Here is a 19,605-nt window from a genome sequence, read left to right as displayed (position 1 = left end):
TTTGCTTCTCAGGCGGCAAATAGGAATTTGCTTGTAGTGACGCTGAGCTGTGTTTCTTGAGATATTTAGTCTTCATTTACCATTTACGTTCTATAAGGAAAGATATGTTGGTGATAACATTCCTTCAATGCTATGAAAGGAAATTGGCCAGCTTTCTTTGAATATGAATCTTTTCTCTTTTATGTTCATTCATTCGTTCATTCATTGTGCTAATATTTCCTGAGCATATAGAATGTACAAGGCGCTATTCTAGGGTCAAACTGAGCAGCGAACAAACAGGCAAAGCCCCGACTCTTACAAGGTTTTAATTTGGTGCATAAAGAAAGACAATAAATAAATGAACAAGTACTATGGAGAAACAAAAGGAAGAATAAGAAACAGAAATTGGCAAAGCTGGATGGAGATGTGATATTTTGGCTATCTTGCTCCAATCCCCTAATTTACTTATATAGAATCTTGCATACATGGGGTCTAAATAAATTCCAACTGTCTTATCTGTGATTCTCTAGGGGCTTCTTAAATATGCATTTCTTTCTCTGTAACCTTTTTCATGTCCCTCCAGGATATTGACTTTGAAATGTTGTGAATAATACAATTTAAGAAGGAACTGCATATAGGAAAGTAGGACAGAAAATCTGTACTGTCCTATAGCTGTCCAAAGAAACATAACTTTTAATGGCTTTTCAATGCTCATAAAAAATGAGCAGCCAGGGTGTCATATTTCCCCATCTAGAAGTTACATGATTCAAATCCCATGTTCCCACACAAGGAGAAACTGTGGTTAAAAAATGTCATGTATGTACGTGTGTGTGTATGTGTTATGTGGCTGTTTGACTCCATCTGGAATATAGATTTGGTCCTAAGTCAGAAGAGAGCTGTAAGATTGTTTTAAGGTTATTGATTTTAAAGATGGCAGGGGAGAAATCCTGGGCCATTACATTCTTGAGTTCTAAAGTGAGAAACCTGTTGTAAGAAGATAGGATTCAATAGTATCTGAACAGGTTTGGAGGCTGATGGAGGGGTGCCCAGAAAACTATAAACAGTAGAGCATGGAGGTGCATCATTCCAGCTAGGGACGGCATTTGAATGGTGCCATTAATGTGCAATAATCTATGAGTAGAGGACCTAGCGCCAACATTAACTGTAATGATTCACAGAAGTGAAAATACTCATGTCCAGGTGCAAAATTGACATTCCTTAAGAAATCTGTTGAGTAACTCCAGATGTTTGTATTGAGGCTCTCTTGTAATTAATGTAACGTTTCCAGTTTTTTAACAGCCTTAGACCTCATATGGGCCTGACTATTTTAAAGCAATTTTTCTTGTTTGTTCTGAAAAATATTGAATGCCCATATCTGTGTTAATTCAAATTTAATCAATAAAGGTAGACGTGATGTGTTGAGATTTTTATTAACTTAAAACTTTTGAGCTTTTAGTTTAAACTAAAATCATGGAGTGTAAATTAATTTGTATTCAGAGAAAATGTTTCATATGATTTCATAGGAAAACGGGTTCTATGGAAGAAGGATAGAAGGGAATTTATAAAGACACCAGATCTCCAAGGATGTTAAATTGCCATAATATGAAAAATTAATAGTTAACAAAAGAACATTATTTTAAAATACTAAGGATATTAATTTTTAAAAACTCTCTCATTCCTGAAATATTTGGAGAAAAATGTTTAATGCATAAACTAAGCAAGGGTACATTTGTTTCTGTTTTGAATGTTCTCCCATGGAGATTTGGCCTATCTTTTACACATACAAATATAAGCTGCCAGGAATCCTTAGGCATTAAAGAGGATTGGAGGTACTTCAACATGGAGGTGAAGCTTATAAATATGACATTAAAAGTCTTGAAAATTTATCACCAGAGCCCAATGTGGAAAAAAAAATCTAATGCCATATAAACTTAGGATTTTTCATGAAATCCTGAATTGTAGAAAATTATTTAAAAAGTAAATCACTTTTTTTTGGAAAACCTTAAAAAAAGAAAAAAAATAATAACTAAAACATGTAAACACACAAAACTCTATTATTGTCATGTTCTGAAAAATGTGGGAAATAAAAGCCCTTCAGAATGTAACACTGGTATCCTGTTTATTAAATTAGAGCACTAGAAATTTGTTCTCAAAGAATTTTGTATTAAAGAAAGTTATATTTGGAGGAATTAAATGAAAAGATACAATAAAAGAGAATGGAAAAGCTACTCTCAAGTTTGTCTTCAGAAGCTTGTTTTAACCAGCTTGTAGTTGATTGATATGACAGCCATGCAAGCTTTCATATCTCTAGTTTTTGACTAAATTCTTATGTTAAATAAGATATTTGTATTTGAAGGATAACTTTGGTAATTAAGCAATTTTAATGAATATTGAAATGATAGTGTATTTCACATTTAGAATGAAGATATAATACTTAGATTTTTAATTTTTATTTTTTTAAAGATTTTATTTATTTACTTGAGAGTGAGAGAGAACTAGCAGAGGAGAGCAGCAGAGGGAGAGAGAGAGAAGCAGACTCCCTGCTGGGCAGGGAGCCTGATGAGGGCTTGATCCCAGGCCCCCAGGATCATGACCTGAGCAGAAGGCAGATCTTAACTAACTAAGCCAGTCAGGCGCCCCATAGATTTTTTAAATGAAAACAAAAGAAGAGTAAAAATTAGGTCTACAATTTAATGTAAATTACCATCAGCATGCATCATCCCATTTCCTTCATTTATTGACTCATTAAAAATCTATTTCTTTTTTTAAAATCTATTTCTAGCATTAACCATTTTTTAAAATCCAATTTCAAGATGAGAAAAGGTATACCTCTGTACCCAGCAGACCTATAATCTTGGATGAAAGGGGAGTACTAACAAATACTTTTTATTTTGTTGGTAAATGCTAAAAGATTGATGATTAGGGAATTACAGGGTCACAAAGTTTAGCATACTATCTTTGCCTTATGGATAAGGAAGATTTTATGTGGGGGAGGTGATATTGAGTTGAACTTGCGGTATGCCTAGGGAGTTGGCCAAATGAAAGAGGGGCAGACAGGAATTCTAAGTGGAGAGAATAGTAATAAAGCTAGGAGCGGCAGATAGCCTCTTTTCTATCTTGCCATGTTACTGTATAATTACCCCAGTTCAAAACTAATTATTCTATTACTGAGCAAATGTTACATTACATTACATTATATTATATTATATTATTATAAATATTATAATATTTACTGAGCATCTAGTATACACCCAGCACTGTGCTGGAGGCTGGGGAGAGAGAGAGGGTCTGTAAAATCCTGCCTCTATTAACAAGGAAGTTAATTACTGAATGGAAAGAACAGATCAGTTCAAGAAAAAAGTGTTAAGAATAATAAAAGTGATATACCATTAAAGCAACTAAGACTTTGTATACTATTATGGCAAAGCTTTACTGGATTACAGGAAGATGTTTCTCTTTATGCTTTAATAGGCAAAAATGTTAGTTTCCCAAGTTTGATGTTTTGTAGTATACCCTGCTGATTTACAGTATGAGAAACATGCTTTGTATTTAGAAAGGAGCTTGTAGTTTGGAGCTGGGGGAGAGTGTGTTCCTACCTCACTTGGTCCCCTTTGCTGTTTACTTCCTCGCTTGCTGCTGAATTCTTCACAATATTTTTATCAGATAGTCTCTTGGAGCAGAGCGGGATCACGTGATAATTCGTGATCTCTACATACGAGTTGTTGTTAGAAAAACAAAGCTAAGTCACAGACGTGATGCTTGGACTTGCAACAGCTCTGCCATGCAGTTTGGCACTAGCATGTGTGGTCTGGTGAGAGGATAAATCCAGCTCTTCTAAACCAGCTGACTGAGTTTATTTTGGGGGAATAACCATACAGATGATTTCTCTTTGTACTAAAAACGTATCAAACGTAAGTAGACATATTCTTAATCTCTTCACTGGCTAATGGGTCGATCTTATTATCATTCCTTCTTTGAGTTAGGTATGGACACACTGAAATTATGACTTGAATAAGATCTAAGACATTAAATAATTACGTTACATTACTTAGATAAGAGCATCAATCTGCTTTGTCAACCACTGCCATTATTTGAGAGGCTTAGGAAAGTTAAATTATGAACAGAAAAAGACACAATTCACACTTCATGTTATTTTATAGTCCTTTGGGTTCTGGTAAGGTTGAGCAGTCAGTGGCTCTGGCTGGTGGATATCAATGACCCCATTGGAAATTGTTGGATGATGAACAAATGGTTAAGACTCATCTTTTTCCGGATGTGATAATTGAACTGAGGTGAATCCCTTGAGCAAGAAGATTAGATGGCTTAGAACTAATAGTGAAGGAAACCCTATTTTCCAGTTTATTCCAACTTAACTCTAGGGACATAAAACTTCAATTTACTGGCTGAGCAAAGGTCATGAGGTGATGCGCGAGCAATGTTACAGTCAGATTTCAAGGCGTCTGGAGTGGATATCATTTAGAATCCAAAAGCTTAGGGGTAGAGTAGGATAATTTCAAGTATCAACAGCAAATTTCTACCTGTGCTCAAAATTCAGCTTGGAAAAAGCAGTTTCTCTAGTAAGAAGACTGTAAATAAGAGATATGCGCTGGGGACAGTATAGCCCAACTGTGATAACCAAAGTTGATGTCTTTTCTTTTCTTACTGAAGCTAATATTTATTTTTAAAAACTTAACTGGAATTAAGCACAATTACTCACACAGGCTTCTTTACAGTTTCTCTCATTTGCTCATCATTTATTCGTCCATTCATTCATTGAAAGTATGTTTATTGAGTCTCAATTACGTAAGCCAGAGCTGGCGATCTGGACATTAAAAGGACAGGCTCGGCCTTAGCCCTCCTAAAGCTCATATTCAAGGAGAGCACATAGGCAAAACAATTAATTCCATAAATGGTCATTAAATTACAACTGAGATTAGAGGTCCTGAGGATGGTAAAGGGTGCTTGGCGCATACTGGGAGAATCTCATATGGTTTGGGGTTAACACATGTTTCCTTGACACAAGAAATGTCACTGATCCCTAAAGGGTGGAGAGATGTAAATAAAAGAAGAAGGAATTGATGGAAATAGTGCTGTACAGAAAGCAGCATGTGCAAACCTCCTGAAGTGGATGGCCTGGGCAAGGCCAGGGTCTCAGGAGGTGTGGTTCATAGAAATAATAGGACACGATAAGCCTGTAAGGGAGATCCCACTCTGCTGTGTTTCCTATTAGCACGCAAAGGGCATAGTCTTTATTTTAAGAACAATAAGAAGATATAAAAGGGTTTTAAACCAAGAGTTATATAGTCATATTTTCATTTTAAAGAGAGCTCTCTGGGGGCGCCTGGGTGGCTCAGGTGGTTATGCATCTGCCTTCAGGTCAGGTCATGATCCCAGGGTCTTGGGATGGAGCCCAGCATGGGGCACCCTGNNCAGCAGGGAGTCTGCTTCTCCCTCTCCCCCTTCAGCTCTCTCTCCCGCTGTTGTGCTCCGACTTGCTCTGTCTCTCTCAAATGAATAAATTTAAAAAATCTTAAAAAAAAAAAGAGTGCTCTGGATGCAGCATGAAGATACTTCTGGATTGAAAATGAGAAGAGTAAAGACTAGTTAGGTAACTATTTCTGTAATTCAGAGAGACTCCAACAGAAGCTTGGACTAGGGTGGTGGCAATATAGCTGGAGAAAATAAACAGAGATGGGAGACATTTAAGAGGTAAAATGGGCAGGATTGGGTGATTAATTGAAAATGGGGATGGTTTGAAGAATGACTTCTTTTTTTAGGGCCTGTGTAATTAGGCACAGTGGTACTATTTATTGATTAAAAGAAAACACTGAAGAAAGAAGAATTTTGGGGGCAATCATTGATAAACTTGAATAAATTAATGATCCATAAGCATATTGCATTCTAACAAAGTAAGTGAAACAAAATACCCATGTTTTGATAGCACTTTTCTGTCACCTGGACAGTGACCAATATGTTTAACACAAATGTATCTCCTTTCATGGATAAAGTAACTGATTACAGCTCTGGAGGGGAAAAAAATGATTTTTCTCATTTCGAGAGAGTTACTCTTGTACTCCATTCATCATTCATTCATTCCTCGATAATTCGTCAAATACATATTGGACAACTTACCTATTATTGACTTTATACTGGCCACTGGAGATGTGACAATGAACAAAAAAGATTCAGAGTTGGGCCATTTTCCCTTCAATATTTTCCAGAGAAGGAATTCAGAATATACCAGGCATGACAGCATGTCACCTCTTCTTAGATAATGTTTTAGGGTTGATAGGCCGTTGGTCTTCTGCAAAGGCAGGTTACATGACTGAGATTTGAAAGTTGCAAGCTTCGATTTAGTCTCCATTAAAATAATATTCTCCCTAAGAGGGCTAATGCCGATTGTCAATGGTGTGGGGATTAGCCAAAGCTGGTGCTAAAATTGCCAAGTCCCACTGTTTTAGAGGGACATGGAGGCATGAAGAGTAGCTGGTACATCAAAGACTAGAAGATGGAATTGAATCACTGTGAGAGGACACTTGGTTGGAACTGGGCAAAGAACCAGGCATAAAATTAAAAAATGAGAGTAGGCCCATTTTGTCAGTGTGCAAATCTGTAGGTGGAGAGAAAAAAAATCTTGTTGTCAAGGCAATCTCTGGAAACTAACTCATGGTCCAGAAAAACCACGGAGTGACAAAATCTAAGTGGAACCACTAAAAATCTGCCTAACAGGAATTATCTCAAAGAGAGAAGCTGTTTCAGCATCTCATACTGAGCAATGCTACTTTTCAGTGGTAGGGTCTCTTACTCCATCTCCTATAAAAGAAACTTTATTCCTCAGTGAATATTAACAAATGTTTACAGAGAGACGGGGACTGAGACAGAGGACTAAAATGTTTATGGGAGCTATAAAGGAAGGAAAGAAATAAGGGGATTTACTGAGAATACTGCTCATATATTGCATTTATATAGGTTTGGTGCCTTATAAAGTACTTTCACTCCTGTTACCCTCCACTTCTGAGATTAAGCTATATATGTTAATATGTTATATGTATGCGTATTATATATGTACACACACACTTTACAGACACTATATATTATATATATACTACTGCTCAATTGGCACATTGTGCTTATTGTACTTTGTACTGACTGAACACGGCATATGCAAATACTAGTTTACTGCCTAAGCACTAGGAGAACTGAGATCGTGACTGTTTTCCTGCTGTATCTTCTTTGTTAATTGAAAGGAGTCAAGTAAATGCTGTCAAAGTAGGAATTATTATATTTTGTAATGAGTAAATTGAAACTCAGGTAGGCAAAGGGGTTTGTATAAGGCTTCAAAATGCGAAAATGGTCTATACTCAGGTCTCTGCACTTCAAATCCCTTGCTGGCATGTGAGGATGGACAAAATCAATGGAAGTACCTAAGAGAGAAGTTTGAGCAACCAGGAGACCCCTGAAAGGCAGTGGATTCAGGTGGGTAGGAGAATACAGAGAAGGCATAAAACACAGAATATGCTGTGGAAAGTTCTTGAAGTTCTTTTATCTTTCTCAGTATTGCTGTCAATGGATGTGTTCATTCCTATAAATTTTTAATTAGGTGATTATGCAGCTGCCAAAATAGATGAAGTTAGAGGAAACTAATTTTTATTGAGCAACTACCACGTCCAGACACTATCTTTTTGGGACTCTGTGTGTTACTTTATTGACTCTGTACACTTATCCTGAAAGAAGAAATTACTATCCTTCCCATTAAAGATGAAGAACCAGAGACCAATGAAGCTCATATAAATTTTCCAAGTTTTCACAGTAAACGGCAGAGTTAGTCTTCATAATTTCACGTCTCTTCAGCTCTAAACCATAAGCTTATGAAGCGGCAAATATGTATCAAGTGCCTACGGTGAGAAGTTAGTCTTCAGTATGGGATATAGGCCTGTAAGGAGGCAAGTACAATTCGTGAGAATGGCTAAGACATTTCCAGATGCTAGGAAACATTTGGAGGAGTAGTCCTTAAGGCCATCACGGGGGTATCAATTAAAACTTTCCAAAAGAATTATCTTCAAGTATAAGACCTAAAGAATGTGAAAGTCTGGAAGTCTTTTCACTGTACCTAAATATATTTTCAAAATGAACGAATTGAATATCTTTAATTCAAGTTATCTAGATAGTTATATTAACTGTCCATATTGCCTAAATTTTCATTTCTACTTCATTGCCTACTCATGCAGTTGTGACTTCAGAAATAGAAGTGTTACAAGATGAATGATCTTAACATGTGGCAGAGAACTAAATGTAAATTGATTTTATAATGATATGATTTACCAGTAAATAATATTCAGCTCTTTTGTGTAATCATCTACATGTCCTGATCTATGACACTTTGATCAATACCTTCTATGGTTTCTCTCTTTATTCAATCTATGTGGCTTTTTCTGTCTTCCTTCCTAGATTACGGACTTTCATTTTCTATTTTACTTTTCCGTGTAACAATATTTCAGAATGCTTTGTCTTTATTATATCTCTGAATCATGTAAAAACAAAGTATATAACTATGCCTCTGTAGTTTCAATTTTCCTAATTTGGTGTTTCTGAATACTGCTGATTTCCACCTCCATCTCTTCCACCCACACATTTATTTGAAGACTATGTAATAAATGAGGAATACAGAATTCTACTAAGCACCTAACTACATTTCTGGCTTTGCTTTGCTCTCTTCAGCTAGCTTTTAATCTCCATGAATGCTAAATGACTTTCAGTTTTCAGAGTGAAGGATTATGGTACATTGCCAGATACATGACAGTTAAAACACCCACAGACACTGGCAGGGAATAAATCAGTGAATGTTCATATGGGTGAGTGGTGTCTTAACAAGGGAACCATATGTGTTCCAATGAAAGGTTTTATGAAACCAGAACGATATATGTTCCAATGAAAGGTGTTACAGAATTATATATGTAATTAAAAGAGAAAAAATGTATCAAGCAATTTCTGCCACCTGAAAACTTAGATTTTTTGGGAGGTGAAAGCTACAGAGCTTCTTTGATAAGTAAAGAGCAGTTTTCCTTTATCTCTGATGGCTATCTTTGGAGTGGCTTTATGTCCACATAAAAACTTGCATGTGTAATAGCCGCTTTCTCATAACTGCCAAAAACTAAAAGGAACCAAGATGTCCTTCAATAGCAGGATGGATAAACTGTGGCATATTTACACATGGCATATTATTCAGTGATAATAAAGAAATGAGCTGTCGAGCCATGAAAAGACATAAAGGTAAGTTGCTAGGTGAAAGTAGCTGGCCTGAAAAAGCTTTACACTGTATGATCAAAACTACAGAGACAGTAACTCTATCAGTGATTACCTGGGGTTTGGTTTTGGGGAGGTTGGAATGGATGAAACAAGGGAGATATCTGGGGGTGGTAAAACTATTGTTTGTGACACCGTAATCATGGATTCATGTCACTCTGCATTTGTCAAAATTCAAAGCATTGCAGAGTATAAAGAGTGACTCCTCATGAATACAAATTAAAAAAATATTTAGGAGATGATGTATCTGTGGATGGAATGTAGAATGTGGCAAAATAATCAACCATACTACAAATGGATGAAATAGTCTCACTGAAAGAGGTAAGAGAAAAAGACACCAACATAAAAAACTCTGGAAATATGTGGTATCTTCAAAATAAAGGCAACAAACAAACGAACAAACAAAAACCAAAAAACAAAGGAACAAAAAACTAAGCACTGTACTCTAGTTGATACCATTATACATACACACTGGAATTGAACAGCTCATTGATTTGACAGCAGATGCTATAAGATTACATATCAGCAAAAAAAGGGGGATAAAATGCCTCAAATGGTAATGGATTGGAATTGGAGACATCAATAGGAACTTATTTTGACAATACAGATAGAAATTACATATGAAATATTTATAGATATGAGTATATACATGGGTTAGTACACACGCACAGTCACACACACACACACACACACACACACGCATACACACATTTCTGTGTTTTGTCAGCTGAGAGAGTTTAGAAACAAAAAAAACCAAGTAGCAAAGAGATTACCTCTGCTCAAATCTTGATTTCTAATACCATTCTCCAAGAAAAGGAGCCAAGTATTCTTAGAGAAAAGAATGATTCCAGTAATGGGTAGGAAATATACAAGATGAGCTTAGTGCATTTTGTAGTGACAGAAAGTAAGGAAGTAATAATAAAAAAAAACAACAACCCCAAAACCCTAATTATGAGAAAATGTTAAAGGGACACAGGAACTATGTTGGCAACTAAAGAGTTCCCAATGGTTACAGCAGGAACAATTTGAGCTACAAAATAAAGTAACATTGGATTGTAACTCAAAGTATAAAATAAATATCCATTAGTCCATACTTAAATTAATAAATAATTCAGTAACTACATTAGCAAGGGATAAGAGACAAATTGCCATGAAGAAGAATTCCAAATAATTTATGTAGATAATTTGTCCTCAAAAGATGGTGCAGGCCACACATAGTGAATTCCTTCCAGAAAGCACAATTTGGAAAGGGAGAAAAGAAGAACTTTCCCATGGAGAGACCTGATAAACACTACTTGAGTTAGGTGATCAGATTCAATATCAACAGTGATAAGTCAGGCTGACCGTATATATTCTTGATATAATGTGATCAAATGGTACTTTTGTTCTGTGGTCTTCTTCTCTAAAACTCATTAGCCCAGTCTCATCATGAGGAAAACATATGCCAAAGCCTTATTTAGGAACACTCTACAAAACACCTGATCAATATTCCTCAAAGCTCTCAAGTCCATCAAAATCAAGGAAAGGCTAAGAAACTGTTGCAGACAAGAGGAGCCTAAGGAGGCACAACTACTAGATATAATGTATCCTTGATGAGAACCTGGAACAGAAAAAAGACAATAAGTAAAAACCGAAGTAATCTGAGAAATATGGACATCAGTTAATTTAGCAATATTGGCTCATTAGTTGTAACAAATGTACCTTTCTAATGTAAGATAATAATAGAGGAATTTAGGCATGGAGTACATAGGAATTCTATGTATTAGTTTTGCAATATTTTGGAAAGTCTAGAACTACTCTAGAAGACAAAATTTATTTTAAAAATAATAACCAATTTTTGTCATCTGAGGGCTTGGACTTGGAAGTTGACAGGTACAAAGATTGTTTGAGAAATAAAGGAGGAGTTTCCCTCTTTTTTGAGGTTTATCTCGAGACAGAGATCTGAAAGAAGAAGAGTAATGATAATTTCTATATGTTTCATATATACAGATATGTGTGTGCATTCAAGTAAAAGAAAAAATAATCATGTGATAAATAATATCTAGATAGCTTCAGTCTTTAATTCCTGAACACAGTAGACACATTCCCAAACCATTCACTTATTTATTCATCTTTTTTTCCACTCAGAAAACATTCACTCAAGGCCAACTATACAGTCTGTGGTATTCTAACATCTGTGGGAAAGAACACAAGCAAGATCCCTGCCATCACAGAACTTAAATTATAATGAGGGAAAAGGGATAATCAACAAGTAAATATGACATTAGGTTTTATATTTTCAATGAGGGAATGTATAGGATGTCAGAATATTTTGGTAGTCAGGAAAGGCCTTTTTGAGAAAGTGCTATTTCAACTGAGACCTGAAAATAGAAGGAGTGAGGCACAAGAAATAACTGGAAGGATAGGGTTGGATACAGAAGAAAGAGCTTAAAAATGTCTTGGTAGTTAGAACAAGACTAATGTGTTGAAAGAACAGCCTATACAAACTAGAGTAGGTGGTATCTCCTCACGTAACACCTCTTCTCTGTTCTTTCAATACATCAGTCTTATACATACATGAGATAGAGAGAGAGAGAGTGAGAGAGAATGAGACAGACGTAGGAAACACTGATGGTTTTAAGGTTAGAAATGCTTTTATTACAGAGTATTAAGAATTGTTCGAATGACTGAAGAAAGACTTAAGTTCTAAATTTTAGAAATGATTCTCAAGCTATAACATGGAACCTAGACTCCATGAGAACTACGCCTCTTCTAAGACCAGGCAACATGACTACAGATTTCCCTTGCTGATAGCATGTTTCAGAAGAATGTTACTGCTGCCAGATCTGGAATCAAACCTCTCTGACACACTCTGCAAAAACAAAATGGACACTCACTCTTGAAACCCTTGAATATAATGGCTGGCCTTTGAGAACTCTACTGATGGTTCCATGGCAAAAACAAATCCTCTGACGATTCTACCTGCCTCGCAGAAGCAGCAAAAACAGTAGGAATTCTGCCCTCCTCTGAGTTTTGCTTATCAAGTCACATGAGAAAACATTAATTTGTTCAAAACTAAATCCCATTTTTAATCACAGGTTCCAGGAAGTCTGTTAAACATAATTTTTGCTATACACACTCTCCACTGTGAAAAGCACATTGGAAGTTGAAAGGACTGATGGTTTCAAGGATAGCAAGTCATTGTGTCAAATGTTATTCAAAAAAATGGGGCTGGAGATATGCCAATTGAATTAGAAAATATAGAGCTCATTAGTGTCCTTTACAAATGCAGTTTCTATTAGAGTCATGGGAATAGAATACACTAGTTAAGACATACAAAGAAATGCACATGAATTAAACCCTAAGCCGAAGCATTATGAGAAATCAAGGATTAGGTTCTAACGCTCAAATCATTGCTTCCCAGCAGACATTTAACGTGAGGGCTATGAACAGAGAAGTTCAAAGATCGTGGAGTCAATTTGATGAGCCAGAGGTGGCTTGCCTTCAAAGTACGGATATCAATGTTTTATTAAGCCAAACAAATCCAGAAATGTATTCGGAATGGGATATGTCTTTATTTCCCCAGCTGGTCAGGTTGAAAGTGAGAATGTAGACAAGCATCAAGTCCAAATAATAAAGTTTCAAAGTAGATAAACATTTTATTTAGGACTTTTGGAACCAAATGGAATTGTTTCAAGCAAAGGTGTAGAAAAGTTTTCATAAGAGGATCATGAACTGACGGTTTGTGTCTCAGGGCTTTCTTCCCCACCATGAGAATGGTGCGTGATGCAGGAGTGAGTGCGATTGTGGTTAAAGGTACCTCTGTTTTGGCAAAGAAATATGAAATGATTAACTGTATGGTTGATGTAAAATATTTTTTCCATCTATGCTGCCTCTCAGGGTTGGATAAATAAATCAACAAGGGACTTCAGTTCAGCTTTGTATAAATAAAGCAGTTATTTGCAGGATCCTACTTCCAAAAATTCATGTTTTACTCAATTGGAAAAGAATATTCCAAGATGCAACATATCACGCTGTCTTCCTGACTGCAAAGTAAATACAAACGTGTCTACATTCTGTAAACACAGATTGTACATTGATCCTTCCCTTTCACTACATATCACAAACTTTCCAGTCACTTCTTTATCTCCACCTTCCACTAAATGGTTTGTTCCCCCCAAAATCATCATTTGACTGAAGAGTTCCTGTTTGAGAGATAGCTGAGGGTAACCTTCACATGAAACTTTTCTTGGTTTCCTAATTTCTATTACAAGTGGCAAAAACAGCATCATGCTTTCTACTTATTAGATAATGTAAACAAGGTTTCTTTTATTTCCTTCCTTCCTTTTTTTTTCTTTCTCTATTTTCCCCCTATCATTTGGCTAGTTCGTTCTTTCTTTTTAACTCATGGGCATATGTCCCTCTGTGAATTTCTTCCCTATCTCTCTTTCAGTCTAACCTGTATTAGAATATTATCCTTCCCTTTCTTTCTTCTATTCTCCAGATTTCTTTTCTTCCCTCCTTCCCCACTGCTCTCCAATGTCTTCCTCTTCCTTTACTTCCCTGCTCAGATGACATTTCCCAGAGGAAAGCAGAGAAAGCTTCTATCCAATGTCCTGAAGGAGAGTAGGTCAGGGTAACTTTTCATTTGTGCTTTTGTTCCCCACCTTCCCTGGAAAACATTGTCTAGGATTTGTGAATGACGATGAGATCATTAATGTAAATCTGTACAACCAGTTTTGTTTCTGTGACTTTTATCTTTTCCTCAGCTATATTTCATTCCCAAAAACCAAATTTCTAACATCTAGATCATAATGAATTGTTTTTGTTTGTTTATCCCTTAAAAATACCAGCATAAGATGCTACCAATCACCACAGTAACTGATTTTGCAGGGGCAGTAAAATAGTCATTTCAGGGCTTAGCCAGTAGTAAGACTAGTAACCGGAATAATCTTGATTTTTTTAATAAGCATTTAAAAAATCTCTTTTCCATAAATAATTCAGATGTTTCCCCTAAATGATTAGGGTAGTTTTCTTATTTATTATACCATGTTAACATACAGATACGCAATCTTTAGAGTTTTTTGTTTGTTTGTTTGGATAGTTTCTCATTCTACAGTGAACTTTTCTTTTTCTTATAGTTTAATGTATTTTATTTATTTATTTATTTATTTTTATTATAATAATTTTTTTATTATATTATGTTAGTCACCATACAGTACATCCCTGGTTTTTTATGTAAAGTTCGATGATTCATTAGTTGCGTATAACACACAGCGCACCATGCAATACGTGCCCTCCTTACTACCCATCACCAGTCTATCCCATTCCCCCACCCCCCTCCCCTATGAAGCCCTCAGTTTGTTTCTCAGAGTCCTTAGTCTCTCATGCTTCATTCCCCCTTCTGATTACCTCTCCTTTCTTTATCCCTTTCTTCTCCTACCGATCTTCCTAGTTCTTATGTTCCATAGATGAGAGAAACCATATGATAATTGTCTTTCTCTGCTTGACTTATTTCACTTAGCATTATCTCCTCCAGTGCCATCCATGTTGCAGCAAATGTTGAGAAATCGTTCTTTCTGATGGCTGAGTAATATTCCATTGCATATATGGTCCACATCTTCTTAATCCAGTCATCTGTTGAAGGGCATCTTGGCTCCTTCCATGATTTGGCTATTGTGGACAATGCTGCTATGCACATTGGGGTGCATATGGCCCTTCTCTTCACTACGTCTGTATCTTTGGGGTAAATACCCACGAGTGCAATGGCTGGGTCATAGGGTAGCTCAATTTTAACTTTTTAAGGGACCTCCACACTGTTTTCCAGAGTGGCTGTACCAACTTGCATTCCCACCAACAATGTAGGAAGGATGCCCTTTCTCCACATCCTCTCCAGCAATTGTTGTTTCTTGCCTTGTCAATTTTTGCCATTCTAACTGGCATAAGGTGGTATCTCAGTGTGGTTTTGATTTGAATTTCCCTGATGGCTAATGATTTTGAACATTTTTTCATGTGTCTGTTAGCCATTTGTATGTCTTCATTGGAAAAGTGTCTGTTCATATCTTCTGCCCATTTTATGATTTGTTTATTTGTTTCTTGTGTATTGAGTTTGAGAAGTTCTTTGTAGATATTGGATACCAGTCTTTTATCTGTAGTGTCATTTGCAAATATATTCTCCCATTCCGTGGGCTGCCTCTTAGTTTTTTTGACTGTTTCCTTGGCTGTGCAGAAGCTTTTTATCTTGATGAAGTCCCACAAGTTCATTTTATCTTTTGTATAGTGAACTTTTCTAAAAGGAAAATCTGTGATTGGCAGATTTAAACATGACTATATTCTGTTTCTTTTCACAGGTTACCAACATCTGCAATGGATTCTTTTGAGTGTGACATTCAGAGTACCTCATTACAAAGTTATGTTAATGTAAAATCAGTTTTCTTTCAACATAAGTATTCAGTTATAATTATAAATATAAATTCCTCAGTAGCTGTGGTCTCTGGCCCTCAAATTTATGTAAGAGACCAAAGAACCCACAGATATTAATTGAAAACTCCCTTCTGCCTTTTTTTTAAACAACTCTCAATGGAAGCATGCAAATAAAATGTTACAGTTAACACATCCAGAACCAAACTGTTTGGATATAATTTTGTAGCTGGTTTTTGAAAGGTTTTGTCATATTGTCAAGGTCACCTAAGTAAAAGGTGACATAGCCATTATTCTTCAAAATATTCACTTTCTTCCCATTTTTCTATTTTTTCTTGATTCAGCTTTGAGGACTGACAGGTATATAATTGTCAACAACTAGCAAACCATAATAATGAAATGATTATATTTTGAGTGATGAAACTGTTGTGAATACTGGTGGAAATGTACTGAAAGCAACAGCCCACACTGCGCTTCTCTCTCAGCTTTCCTCCCTCCCCTTGTCTTTCTTCACTAACTGTAACCAATATCCAGTGTTCCTGGTTCACTACAACAGAATCTTGAGAGGACTATTGCTGTCTCCAACCTCCCCACCCTCCCCCACTTCCACCCCGTCCCCTCTTTCTCTTTCTGTCTTATCAAAATTGAAACTCCAGAACAGCATATCCACACTCTCAGTCATTCTGTGTCATGCCTGCGATCCTCTCCCCCAGTCCCTCAGCAAGTTAGATTCTGAGGAGGCTTGCTCATGTAACTTTTCACCAGATAGAGTGGTGAAAAGTTTACGTGTTTACGTGAGTCCATGGAAAAAAGGAAAGTGGGTTGACAGACCAGTGTCAACCCAGTCAGCCAATGAACCCAGCCAGCTAATGAGAACCACTTGTGTATTTATTTACTCCTTGAATAGTATAGGTTCTGTTGGTCATTGCTGGTATTATTGTCGATTATTTTGCTTTTCATTAGCTCCAGAGGCAATTTTGAATTTTCAATTTGGCTGCTGGTTTATTCGATGTAGACATTCTTCTGAAAGGTAAATTATGGTGTATGTGTGTGTTTCTATGTCTTTGAATTTAGGATAAGCACCGCAAAGTGGATAAAGTCTTGAGGATGTTAATTGCCATCATTTGCAAACATGTACACGTAAATGGTGAATGGAAAATAGCAGATAATTACATGGAAAATAAGCACGTGATACTATGCAGAATCTTGTATGTCAACTAAAAGAAAAATTATGCAAAAGGTAAAGAAAAACCCAAGCCCCAGATAACTGGCTCTTCTCTCAGTGTGAACTGCCTCTCACTTCTGTGGTGAGTCTGGGCCCATAAATAACAATAGCATTCTGGTGCTGAGCGAAATACTGTGTCAAGAGCCCTGGGGTAGACATCAGATATTCTGGGTTTAGTGATATTTCCATCACACTTAGATCCTGCATGAACCTGGGCAAGACAATTAACTCTGTCCAGCCTTGGTTTTCTCATTCATTAAAACAACAACAACAGCAACAACAACAAAAACTGCAGGTTGAAATATTTTGTAAGTTATAAATCTATGATAATGTAACATTTCTTTTATTTAAATGAGACCAAATCATTGACTGACTGAGTACAACTGCCTTCAACCTCTATACAGACACTCCTCATTTGAGATCAGAAGGAGAAAGAAAATTAACTCAATCCCCAAGAAAAGTGGCTTAGCTTTCTTGGCTGATGTTTACTGTAGGAAAGAGGACTGACTGGTGTTTTCTTTAAGGGACCTAACCTGGCAGGCATTGGGCTTGACGTCCCATCTGGATGTGCTTTGTTTTGTTTTCATTAAGCCCACACTGTGTTTTAGAGGCCCTGTGAATAGGTAGCCTTATGCTAGGTCATAGTACAAGCAGCTTATACCCATATTCCTTGTATTAGGCTTTGTGACACTATTATGTTGACTGGCCACCCCCTTTAGGAGGTTAAGTTTGCAACCTCTTCCTTCATCAAATATTTATTGTCTCTGTGAAAAGCCCCAGACATTCCAAGGCACCGCAGAACAGAAGCATAAGACTTGATATATGTCTTCTCAGGTTTGGCCAATGCCCTGATAGGGAAGCAAAATTAGGTAGAAAACAAATTGCAATATACAGCGGTGTTCAATGAGTTCCATATGCATTGTTAAGAGAATAGTGCTGTGGGAGCAATTTTATCCAGCCCAGCTGAATAACTCCCACTTGAAGAGTGGGAGAAACTGTGGAGGGCAGAGAAGGAAAGGTTGGGAATAAGGAAGGGCACTGTGGACAGAGAGAATGCCAAAAGACTCTTGGAGGCTCTTTGAAACAAATTTACTTTCTAAATGCCTGGATGCATTTTTGTTACCACCAGACAACCTTTCTATTTTTACATTGCAAATCACGAATAAAATAACCTGAGGGATCAATTGATATTAAATGTAATTGCTATAAATATAATAACATACTAAAATATTGTGCCCTGCTATTATTATCTATGCTGGTATGGTTAAATATGTATTTAAAAATAACTATGATTTAATTAAATTAGATTAATCAGAGTGGCAACAGTCACTTGCATTACTATCTGTTGTATTACGGTAAGAGATATGATACTCTCAGTCAATGACCATGACAAGTCTATTAAAAAGCTTTCAATTAAAATTTAGTACCTGCAACATAAAGGAACTGAAAGCATAAGCCAGAGCATACCTGAACTGAGCATAACTCCTGGTTTGGTTAAGACTGATAGCAAAGAGTAGTAAAAACAGTTCTGAAGAAACTAGAGGACCTATGTTTTGTTCTCAACTCTGTCCTTATCTAACAAGTTTTGATTCATGACTCCTTGAGAACAATCTTGACGCCTTACTGATTAGGTGGACAGAAAATAAATATATGCCTTGAAGGGCCATTCATAAAAGGGCAGGGTTGGCAATGGAACCAGAAACTTCTGGAAAGTTTGTGACCATCTCTAAACCAGGAATTCACTAACTTTGTCTACACTGTTTATACGGAAATGTCTTGCCTTTTCAATGACACAAAATTGGCATTGGGTTTGTTTCCTAACCACGCTGTTCTGCCTTAAGGTGAAAGGAAGGCGACAGGAAAAGTGCCGAGTGCAGGAGGAAAACTATGGGTGTGCTGCAGTTATTGGAGCCAATGTCTCTAATTCTCTGGGAGTTTGAAGCTGACCATGGTGTAAAGAATTACAGGAAAGAGATCCATCTATTTGACAACTGTTTGGAGCAGGACTGGTCACATGCATGAGAGTGGGTCCTCTTCTGTATACTGTAATCACACTTACAAGATACAGGGCCACACTGCTCCATGGAATCTTAAATAATGTTGTGCGACAGCCAGGGTTTTTCTTGCAGATAACAGAGGACATTCCAAATAGTTTAAGCAGGAATGAATTTACTAAGGCATAGTTGATAGTTTATGGAACATCAGGAAAGTCAGAGAACTGGATTGTGTTTACGGTCAGGAAAAATGCTCAGCCACAGCATGGAACTCTTTTAGGGGAAATGACCGTGAAGTTGATACCATTCTTAGGAATCTATGGCTGGCCTGGATGCCTATATTCCACCCTGCTGTCCAGAGCATCTGATTTGCCTTTGACAAGTTGCCATGTTATGCAGGTGCATTGATTGGAAGAAACTGATCACAGTCCTGCAGCCTAGCTGGAAGGGAGTCAATCACATTTTTTTTTTTAACTTTCCGGTCTAAATAGTAAAGAAAAGGAAACTAGATAAGTGTTGGAACATAAGGTAAATGAGCCAAGTATCAGGGTCCAATACAAGTAATATCACATAATAATAATAATAATAACAACGGTTTAAATGTATTCAGCACTTACCGCCTGCAAAGCGTTGCTCTAAGCCCACTAGCTATTTATAAATTCAATCCTTAGGGTATTTACCCCAGAGATATAGATATGGTGAAAA

Source organism: Ursus maritimus, unplaced genomic scaffold (genome assembly GCF_017311325.1).
Source record: "Ursus maritimus isolate PB19 unplaced genomic scaffold, ASM1731132v1 scaffold_12, whole genome shotgun sequence".
Taxonomy (NCBI): domain Eukaryota; kingdom Metazoa; phylum Chordata; class Mammalia; order Carnivora; family Ursidae; genus Ursus; species Ursus maritimus.
Note: the sequence above shows the minus strand (reverse complement) of the source record.